This window comes from Limulus polyphemus, unplaced genomic scaffold (assembly GCF_000517525.1).
Source record: "Limulus polyphemus unplaced genomic scaffold, Limulus_polyphemus-2.1.2 Scaffold1877, whole genome shotgun sequence".
In the NCBI taxonomy this organism is placed as follows: domain Eukaryota; kingdom Metazoa; phylum Arthropoda; class Merostomata; order Xiphosura; family Limulidae; genus Limulus; species Limulus polyphemus.
The window spans coordinates 14,047-25,959 of NW_013667487.1; the positions used below are offsets into that span (position 1 = coordinate 14,047).

At 35.6% G+C, this 11,913-nt stretch overlaps 1 protein-coding gene across 1 annotated transcript in view; it reads left to right on the top strand.

Moving 5' to 3' along the window:
* The first annotated feature begins 283 nt into the window (after nt 1-283).
* Nucleotides 284-11,913, top strand: part of LOC106465231 (transmembrane and TPR repeat-containing protein CG4050-like) — a 99,381-nt gene continuing 87,751 nt past the window's right edge. The window contains exon 1 of the mRNA XM_022393087.1: nt 284-298. The gene's annotated coding sequence lies outside the window, so the exon portion shown is untranslated. The remainder of the gene's footprint in view (nt 299-11,913) is intronic.

The following is an 11,913-nucleotide window of genomic DNA, read 5'->3' on the forward strand; positions in this document are numbered from 1 at the left end:
AGCTTATCCTTCTCGAGGTGTTTTTAGATAACTAACCTGGAAATACCAAACACCTCCTTGAAACAATATTAATTTACGCGACACCCGCTCGTGCTGACGTGTATCACGAGACGAGGACAGAATCATCAGCCTAATGCACTTCACGAGACGAAGACGAAACCACCAGCCTTCTGCTATTAACTTTCTAAATCGTTTTAGTATGGCAGGAAACAAGGTCCTTACACGAGCAGCAACAGTACGAAATGATCTAGATTCTAGAGTATGAAGCTACATGAGCATGCAACGTGGCAACCCTGCGGTGAGTGAGAACTTTGTTTATGGACTTTTATGAGATAAAACTTTAAGTAGCTAAACCTTTTCTTTGTCGTAGACCATTAGCTGATTAGGAACACCTGCGTTTCTGCTTAGCTAAGTCAGTTCTGCTTGCTCTGTGGTCGTATATTTGGATAAAATAGATTGTAGTTAATGCCATTCTTAGAGAAGGGCAGGAGTGAAAATGGTCCTCTGGAGGTGGTTGCACGAGTAATTTATGCACTGGTTTTAATGAAATAGGGGAATCTAGGCTGCATTTTCCGGGTAGTAAAAAGAGGGCGCTTTATCACTATCCCTGCTTGTTTAGTAAAGTTTTTTTGTAATTGTTATAACTTTCTTGTTTGTTTTTAATTTCGCGCAAAGCTACACGAAGGCTATCTGCGCTAGCCGTCCCTAATTTAGCAATGTAAGACTAGAGGGAAGGCAGCTAGTCATCACCACCCACCGCCAACTCTTGGGCTACTCTTTTACCAACGAATAGTGGGATTGACCGTCACATTATAACGCCCCCATGGCTGAAAGGGCGAGCATGTTTGGTGTGACGGGGATTTGAACCCGTGACCCGCAGATTGCGAGTCGAGCTCTCTAGCCACCTGGCCATGCCGGGCCAATATAATTTTCTAGTAGTATAAACTTCATAATAGTATCATATTTATTGTTATATTGTAACCCCAAAGCTCTTATATTGTTTTTATATTAGTAATCTCGCAGCTCTTTCAGTTCAATTTTAGATTTAAATCATATCATGAACATAATTAATTATGCTTCTCAGAAAACATAATTATGACGATTTTGAGTAATATTAAGATAGTTTTTTTGTTTTGTTTTGTTTTTAATTAAGCACAAAGCTACACAATGGGCTATCTGTGCTCTGCCCACCACAAGTATCGAAACCCAGATTCTAGCGTTGTAAGTCCGCAGAAATACTGCTGTGCCATTGAGGGGCTTAAGATAGTTTAAATAGGATAACTCTGGTTGCTAACATTCACTTATACTGGTCAACAGTCATTGCATACGTACAAATATGTATATATATCATACAACAGATATGTGATTATTTGTCATCTTTAAGCCTTAAGTAATGGTTTCTGCAGAGAACGACGCTGTTCGTCATATCTGTCTGTTTTGCATGGGATATTACACATAACTGGCGTTGTTCGGCTATACATCTACGTATATGGTTCTAAAGGTAACTGATAGTGTTGTCATTTCAGCATCACTACTGTGAAACGTATGAACTGTCAAAGTCAGAACTTTAAACTAGGAGATAATGGATAACGACTGACTTTGTGTTTATGTTGAATTTGCACAATGGTTAATTGTGTTAATTAACCCACGTCGTTATTACTAGACAGTTTGAATTTTGTGGCAAATCCAATTACTTTGAAAAAGCCTTTAAGAGATTTGATTAACATAGGAAGAAACTCCAATATTAGATTAGAAATGAATACTAAGTCAGTTGATGTAGGCCACTGCAGTTGATTTGTCATGCAAATCGGTTCCATTTCAAGATTTCAGTGGCTGAATAAATCTGATGACAGATATTATCCTGAAGAGAAAGCTACGTTCTGCTTGGATGATTTGGAGTATAGACTCAACCGCACGCACATTGATGCTGTACTTTCTGCAACTGACACTAACCGTCATATGACAATGGAACCTGCCAGTTCTTATGATCATGAATAGACATATTGATCTGTCTCTCAGTATATTTTAGTATCTTTCTAACGAACCATATTTCTAAACCGCCTGTCTCTATATTTCTAAAATCAAATTTAATACAATATAAAGCGTGTCTAGTTTTAATGACGAATATTGCCTGTCTGTCTGTTCGTCCTTTCATCTGTTTAAACAAACATTAAAAAAAAAGGGCTAAAAGTAGGAGTTTTACACAATCTATAAAACCAGTGACAGAGGTGGATATTGCCGTGTTTTCACCTGTAAATAAGAAACGAATACTGTTGCTAGGCTTGTGTTGCTGTTTTCGTTCATCCCAGTAGCCGACTCTCACACTCAGTAGCAAATTTCCTGCAAGTTGTGTTGTTTTTCATCCTGTGTATCACGTTCCACGTGCTGCTGATATGCTCTTTTCACAAGCGATCCATTACCAGTGGGATCCCAGTTACTGATAGATAAGTGGTTGTGATAGCTACCGGTGAATGTATTTATTCAGCAGGATAAAGCCAGCTGGGAATCTCCCAAGGACATCTCTTTACATTCTCTTCACAAGATTACGTTCATTAAGCGGATCGGGTAGTAAATGGCAATGTGTTGAGTATTTACTATATATAACAAAAACATTTTGAATGTGAAAATATAGTATTAGTACTATAATTAAAGTAATATAGAATATAAGGTTGCCTCAAGTGTTTCTTCTAACTTGGCTTGTGTGTCTGATATCGCCACTTTATATGGCTGGGATCTTTTTATAACTTGACGTTTTTTCACATGGACAATGTTTTTGCTAAATATAACACTTCGTTTTTTCACACACACACACACACACACAGCACAAACAGTGCTACCTGAACAGTGTGTTTAATGTCATTCGTTTAGGCTGTTATTTGTCAAATTCTAGATTAGCCAGTGATGAAATATATTTCTTGTGTAGTTGCTACCGCTCACTTTTTCGGCTTTCACTCCAAACAAAGCCACGTCATGCAGCTGGTGAGGTCCATGTTTAGAAATATGTGCTTCATATCAAGCTAAAGTATAATCTTATGTTTAAAGTCATAGTACAATGTATATAGCGTTGCAGGTTCGACCCTACTTTATTACACACTCTCCTCCTCCCCCCCCTTTTTTCGCGAGAGAATGCTCCTTTTTTGAAATGTGAATAAATAGTTTAAAATAAAGGATATAAACGTCACAGTAGACACATTTCCTGTTTTATTTTATTGTCGACAAACAAGTGAAATGTCGTGTAATGTAATCACGGTATTTCAAAGGTCACAGAATTTGTATCGGAAAACACGGCAGAAGAAGAAGAAATTAGTTTTTGCCTTACTTTATTAATTTATCTCTCTCTTACTATAAGACAGATATTGATCAGTTTTCACACTGGACCTAAAATGGTTTCAAACTGCATATTAAAAGTAGAACGGTGCTTTTGGCTGATGTATTTTAAATGCACCACATCTAGAGAAACATCAAACTATCCCTGTTTTATATAACTACCGCTCCCCTATCTTTGTGAAGGGTGTGTTTGTTGTTTCATCCAATGCTTGGGTCAGCAGATCCATCGGGTGCCATTTATGTGAAGGGTGTGTTTGTTGTTTCATCCAATGCTTGGGTCAGCAGATCCATCGAGTGCAATCTATGTGAAGGGCGTGTTTGTAACCCTTCACATAGATGGCACCCGATGGATCTGCTGACCCAAGCATTGGATGAAACATGTTTGTAGTTTCATCCAATGCTTGGGTCAGCAGATCCATCGAGTGCAATCTATAGTGAAGGGCGTGTTTGTAGTTTCATCCAATGCTTGGGTCAGCAGATCCATCGGGTGTCATCTATGTAAAGGGCGTGTTTGTAGTTTCATCCAATGACGTACAATTCTTGATGTAGAAACAACTCAATAAATGTAAAGAATAAAATAAAAATAAACTTCATGTAAGAGAACTAAAAGTTCATGCAAACCACGTGAGCTATTAATGTTATGTTTCAACTAGACTTTTAAACGAGTCTGGTCGAATGTCACATCACACAGTTGTGAGATGCAATTCCAACAGCCAAACAATATGATAGCAACTGGATTCGAAAATAACAGTCAGAGCTGCGTTCACCTACACTTAAAGCGGTCAAGATGGAAGTCACATATTAACCATCGTCATTCTTGGCTGACCATTTTTAAAAGGAAGAAGTTATAAAACAAAGAAGTTTAGTTACTATCAGAACATATCTGCACTAGGGTATTTGGTGCACATGATAACACAATATGAACATATCTCCGCATCATTGTAGCTTCGTATGTATATATATATGTGTGTGTGTATATATATATATGCCCCCAGTGGCACAGCGGTATGTCTGCGGACTTACTACGCTAAAAACCGGGTTTCGATACCCGTGATGGGCAGAGCACAGATAGCCCATTGTGTAGCTTTGTGCTTAATTTCAAACAAACAAGTATATATATATATACATATATCGCCAAGAATTGTCAAGAGTGAAAATTGCGGTTACAGTGATATCGTCATGGTTAAGTAACAATTGTGTGCACGCTAGTATTTTCATGGTTAAGTAACAATATGTGCACGTTGATATTATCATGATTAAATCACAGTATGTTTACAGTGAAATCGTCATGGTTGATTAAGTAATAATGTGTGCACGCTAGTATTGTCAAGGTTAAGTAACAATATGTGCACGCTGATATTATCATGGTTAAGTCATAGAATGTTTACATTAAAACCTTCATGGCTAAGCCATAGAATGTGTACAGTAAAATCATCGTGATTAAGTCACAGTATGCTTCCATGAAAATCGTCGTGGTTAAGCCATAAGATGCTTACATTAACATCGTCGTGGTTAAGCCATAAGATGCTTACATTAACATCGTCGTGGTTAAGCCATAAGATGTTTACATTGAAATCGTCGTGGTTAAGTCACGGTATGCTTACATTAAAATCGTCGTGGTTAAGTCACAGTATGCGTACATTGAAATTGTCGTGGTTAAGTTGCAGTATGCGTACACTGAAATTGTCGTGGTTAAGCCACATAATGTGTTCAGTGAAATAGTCGTGGTTAAGCAACAGAATGTGTTCAGTGAAATCATCGTAGTTAAGTCACAGTATGCGTACATTGAAATTGTCGTGGTTAAGCCACATAATGTGTTCAGTGAAATCATCGTGCTTAAGCCACATAATGTGTACATTGAAATCATCGTGCTTAAGCAACAGAATGTGTTCAGTGAAATCATCGTGGTTAAGCCACATAATGTGTACATTGAAATCATCGTGGTTAAGTCACAGTATGCGTACATTGAAATTGTCGTGGTTAAGCCACATAATGTGTACATTGAAATCATCGTGGTTAAGTCACAGTATGCGTACATTGAAATTGTCGTGGTTAAGCCACAGTATGTGTTCAGTGAAATCATCGTGGTTAAGCCACATAATGTGTTCAGTGAAATCATCGTGCTTAAGCCACATAATGTGTACATTGAAATCATCGTGGTTAAGTCACAGTATGCGTACATTGAAATTGTCGTGGTTAAGCCACAGTATGTGTTCAGTGAAATCATCGTGGTTAAGCCACAAAATGTGTACAGTGGTATCGTGATAATAACGCTGATATTGCCATACCACAAAACTATTTCACCAATTATAGTAATCTTGGTAGTTATCCGTATCAGACAAGAAAATACTTAAAATATCGAGTCATATAACAACACTAGTTCATCAACAACAAATGAAATGAATCATAATGGTGATCAATATAACAAAGCTAACTCATCAGTCTATAGTTACGATTATAGTTATCCCAATAACTGTGAGAGGATTTAAAATGAATATATCCTTTGAGACTCGTAACGTGAATAAACAGTAATGAAAAGGAATGTTACATAAGAATTCGCCATCTTTTGTATTTTTATGGAAGGTCTCGGTTGTGAACTCCAGCTTCATAGGCTCAACTGAATAAATCTTTAAATGTAACAAAACAAACTCGCTAAATCTCTCTTCATTGTTTCGCTGTAATTCTTCCTTAACATTAAGAAATGGAGAAAATTTCGCCAGCAATATAACAAAACTAATTCGCCCGATGTAATATTGTTGCCATAGTTACTCGTTTGAAGGATTAAAAGGGAATTATGAAGAGAACAGTGTAACAAAACAGTTTTCTTTTCTGTAACATATATATAGAATCATTAAACAGTTGTTCCCCTGTAAAATATTGGATAATAAATTAGACGCAATGCCATAATAATATTCACTCTCCTAAATGAATTTATTATTTATGGGGTTTTTGATTCCTTTTATAACAAAACAGTCTCGAGTCATTGGGTTTCTTTTTTTTTATGGTTTTCTGTGTGCTTTTGAATATCATAAGTGGCATCAGATGTAACGGACATGAACGTTTACTTTTTTTCAAACTCAATTTCTCAAACGCAATATTCCAAACTTGGTTATCGCACGACCTGTTAATGGAGCGTATTAGTTATTACTATTATTTGAATGAATCAAATTATCTATAATAACATTTTAGGTGGTCACATGACTTATCTTCCGTACTTTGATTGCTTTAGTTTGAGTCTTGCTTCACCAGGGTAGACAATAGATAAGTTTTAAAGCAGATACATTAAAGTTTTGGTAATACCTCTTTGATACAAAAATGTTAGAAAATTATGCAAACTAACAAACACGTTATATTATACCCATGCAATGTTTCAGAGTAAATATCAACTAAATGACCCCAGATGAGCGAAACTCCTAAAGTTTAGGTACAGTTGAACCTAATTATGAACTACCTACTACAGTGTTGGAAGTCAGTCAGCAGTACACGCTTTGAATGGAATAACGGAATCGACTGCCACTTTTATACCGCACCAACAGCTGAAAGTATGGAGCATGTTCAGTCCCGAACCTTGAAAATTTCAGTTTACTGCATACATAATAAAGTATGCAGAAAAGATCACGTTTCTATTAGTAACTATAGACTGACTATTTCGTTACATATAACGTAAGAAAAAAAAATATATATATATATATACAGCAAGAAGAAATGTCAAGGTAGTAAGACAGCTAAAGTTCGGCTATCCTGTTAAATATCAGACAAGATAAAATATATACAGTAAACGGAATGTAGTGTGGATGAGGAAGCCAAGGTAGTAATACAGCTAAAGTTAGGCTATCCTGTTAAATATTAGACAAAATAAAATATACACAGTAAACGGAATGTAGTGTGGATGAGGAAGCCAAGGTAGTAAGACAGCTAAAGTTCAGCTATCCTGTTAAATATTAGACAAAATAAAATATACACAGTAAACGGAATGTAGTGTGGATGAGGAAGCCAAGGTAGTGATACAGCTAAAGTTAGGCTATTTCGTTAAATGGGAGGAAAGAAAATGGTTAACAGGAAGGGGAATGTAGAAGGAACACCCAGTCACGGTATAAAGATAGCTAAAGATAGAGTATCTTGTTAATTAACATGTTAAAAAGGTAAACAGGAAGGAACAGGTAGTGCAGAAAATGTAGTCATGATAGGAAGACATTTATAGTTGGACTATTTCGTTAATGTGAATAAATAAATATATATATACATCAAGGGGAATGTATTACGGAACCTGCAATTACAGCAGGAAGATCCATGAAATTTTCAGTTTCCTAAATAAAAAAATCAGTTAAGATTTAAAAAATTACTGTAATACAAACTATCATAGAAGGTTCATCAAAACTGTGGGAGATGGTCTGTTGAACAGACCAGAAGAAGAGAAGAACAAGCATGTAAAACGGTAGATAGAGAAAGATAAATAGGTACACAATAAAAAAAATTCACTTGCGCGTCAAATGTAAATGAGCTACAGTGTTTCATGTCATCAAACTAAATGAATAAGGAAGTCGTTAAGTTATTTATGGTTTATAGAACTTTGAATCAACCTCGTCTGTCTAGCGAACAAAGTAAAAATAACCGAAACTTTGATTGAAAATGGTATATGTATGCAAGGCTTGCTGTTCGTTTTTCTTCTTCTTCTCAATATCGAAGAAGAATTACAGTGGAACTCTGGTTTTCTCCAACAATTCTGTTCCTCTGAAGTAGAGGATCAGGTTGTAGGAGAACACTCTAACACCGTCAGCTCTTACAGCGCGGGAGAAGGGACAAAAAAGTTGATATTTTTACTCAGTTGCACCTTGTGAATTATTATAATCTATTTTAAGAATTAATGGTTATTGATATTTTAAGATAAGAGATGCCATGAAAACATTTTGTGGCGTCATAAATCCCACTAGAGAATGTGTTCATTATATTATACAACGTGATTTCTTTATTTGTTTCCGATAATCACGCAAATCTACACAGCCATCCTTATCTTTAAACTAATAGAAGGTAGTTAGTCCACAGTACCAATTGCCAATTCTTAGGCTACTCTAATCGAATAGTGGGATTTGACTGTCACTCTTATAATACTCACCCTTGATCCAAAAACACAGAGCGTGGTTTGCGGTAATGGAATGGAAACAATGGACCCTCGAATCTACAGTTCGTTAAGCTAACTGCTGGGTCACGCCCAGCCCATGTAGCTGGTGAAACTGTCGCTCTCAATATCAGAACTGTTGTATTCTACAGAAATTATGGCTCTTCCATCTGAAGAACTTTCCAACAGTTCAAAATCTTATTTCAAAGAGATGTTTGCTTTGAAACAATACGTAATAATAAAAACCTTTGAAAATGTCACAGCATCTTTATAAACTGTAACAGAAAGATCATTCTAGATATCTGAAAGGAACGAAAACATTGTATCAAATTTTGAAAAAAACATCATATGACAAACACCTATTGTTTATGCTTTCATTAGATGGTACACAACTAGTGAATAGAAACGCATTATTGAATATAATTGAGACTATTTATAATAACATACACACAAACATTAATACACACACACACATATGTATATACAGTATTGGAAATAATTATAGAAACAGTGAATCAAATGGGATTGAACCGCGCCAGAGTACAGTCACATGTTGATAATGTACGCTGTGATTAGCTGTTATACAACCAATTGGACGCTGCGATACAAACATTATACCTATAAGAGTACTGTTCCCAGTAGTAGTGTGGTAAATGCGCTCATGGCACTCAAGACAGAAATGCCACATGACTATTGTAAGGAAACCAACATTTTGACCAGTGAAGGCAATTACGTATGACAGATTGAGACGAAGTTTCATGTTTCACTAGGAGCTCTATAGAAACCCTGAATAAGGTGAAATTATTACTGTTGATAAAAGAAACACTCGAGGTAGAAAGGCCTAAGTCTTCAAATGTGATGTTATGTAATTTAAGTTATATAAGATAATCCAGATGAGATCTTGCCAACGTTTTTTTTTTCAGTACAGTAAGGCGTATACTAGCATGAAATGGGCTAAATGGATATGTAGCTGCTTAAAAACCATTGCTCAGGAGTGAGAACCAAACCAAAAAGCTGAAATACGCATCAGACTTCAAACAATAGGAAAAGTAACGATGGAAGAGAGTACGTACCCTTTACAAATAGTTTGTTCGACGACAGAGAGGAGAACAGTATTATGGTCAATGTTCATCAACAGCAGAAGCATAGTGGGAGATTATTATGGGGTTGCATTCCTAGCCAATGGTGTTGGAGGTCTACACAATATTGGTGGTACTCTGACTGCTGACAGTTGCAACTAGCCAATGGTGTTGAAGGTCTACACAATATTGGTGGTACTCTGACTGCTGACAGTTACAAGTATATTTATTATGTCATTTCCTCAGTACCAAGAACTGTTGGGCAGGGAATCATATTCCATTAAGACAAAAGTTGTTGAAACGATACCTGGAATTAGAAGGAAAAGGACCTTTGGAACACATGCAATCATGGCTTAGCCTGAACAAAGTCTTGATTTGAATATCATTAAGGCTGTATGGGCATATACGGAAACTGAAACGGTCAAACTACAATCAAATTACTTGGGCTAAATCGTGCGGATGGATACAAACCATTTGCTACAATATCTCACAATTATACATTTATAAACTCGTGGTAGCATAAAACCAAAATGTACTATTCTGCTTAAAGCAAATACAAAATACTAGTGCAATGTATAACTTAATCCTTTCATTATTTGTATTTATTTTGTAATGTATTGTGGTAATGAGCAATAATGTAAAATAAAATAAAAGATATACATCAAAGGGACTGTAGTGCGAAACATGCAGTTATAGCGGGAAGATGAAGTTGCTGAAGCACAAACTATCATAGAAGGTTCATCGAAAGTGCGGGAGAAGGTTTGTTGAACATACCAGAGAAAGAGAGATAGACGAACAAACAAGCGATAGATAGAGAAACAAAAAACATAAATAGAGATAAATAGATACACAATAAAAGCTACATAAATGTAAATGAGCTACATAATTTCATATCATCAAACTATATAGACAACAAAGGGAATGTGGTGGGGAACAGAAAGTCAAGATAGTATAAGACAGCTAAAGCTTGGCTATCCCGTTAAATAGCGGATAATAACAAATATACACGGCAAGGGGAATGTAGTACAGAACAAGTATTCAAGGTAGTAAAGACAGTAAAAGCTCGGCTATCTCGATAAATAACAGATAAGACAAATATAAAAAAACAATAACAAGACAATTAAAGTAAATGGTCACAGAGACCTCCTCCTCCGTAAAAATAGCCAATTATTTACTTTGTAAAGTCTAATGAAGAAAGAGAATTGTACAGTTCATGTTTTTTTGGTTCGTGCTAACTCCTCCACTTGTAACATTTCACCTTTATCTATTGCACATGTCTGTTTCTTTAACACGTTAAGCTGTTACAGTAGAGGTGGTACACAATAAAATGTGCATTTCTACATTTGTTGCGTAAAGCTTTATTATTTAGGGAGATAAATAATATCATGAGCTGAAAAACAAAAGGGAAAATATATGCTCATCTGTTGTTTGTAGTTTCTGTAGGTGTATCACCCTTGTGCTTCATTAATTATATACAACACTGTATAGAATATGAAAATATACATAAAAAATCAAGAATGAGTTTACATTTCATAGAATAAATCCAAGTCTACTACTAGTGGTATCTTAAACCATGTTCGTGTTAAGTTAATTAGCTTATTGATATTTCACGGAAATCTTAAAATATCAAGCATCAAAAAACGAAATATTGAACTGTGAAACTAAGCAACGTTTTCGAAGTTCTGCTTCGTGCATAACGATAAATATTGAATTGGTAAGAAAATAAGCTACACAGTGTAATAACTGTAACAAAACCAATCATAACATCACTGTATTTATGTGCTAACTAACCATGAGGATATCGCTGTATGCTACTAAAGACGAAAATATGGATGTAGTTATATATATATATATATTAGGCTAAACTATAAGCATATTGCTATGTACATGATGTTAATACAAAATGAGGATATCGTTGTAGGTATTCTGTGACCTACTATGAGGATATTGCTGTAGTAGTACCATAACTAAACAATGAGGCTATCTTTATAGTTATGATTTTAATAAACCGTGAGGACACCACCGTAGACGTGCTGTGATCAACCATGAGAATGTTATTGTAGTTATTTTGTTAATAAACCATAAGTATATCACTGTAGTTATAAATTGACTAAACAAGGAATATGTTGTTATAGTTACTAGCAGAGACCCGCAAATCATTTCCTGACAAATTAGTATCTTTATCGTAACAGTACTTCTTTAAATATAACATTTCCAGCACAGTACAAACGAATTGTAATCGTAGACAACGAAATGTGTAAATCCACTTGTATATATGCCGTACTTCATAAAACTTGAACTTATGTTAAGCCTATGTTCGGTAAAGAGATAAATTAACACTGTAACCTGTGTTACGTTTTTTTTTGTTTTTTTACTTTAGTTAGGACTAAA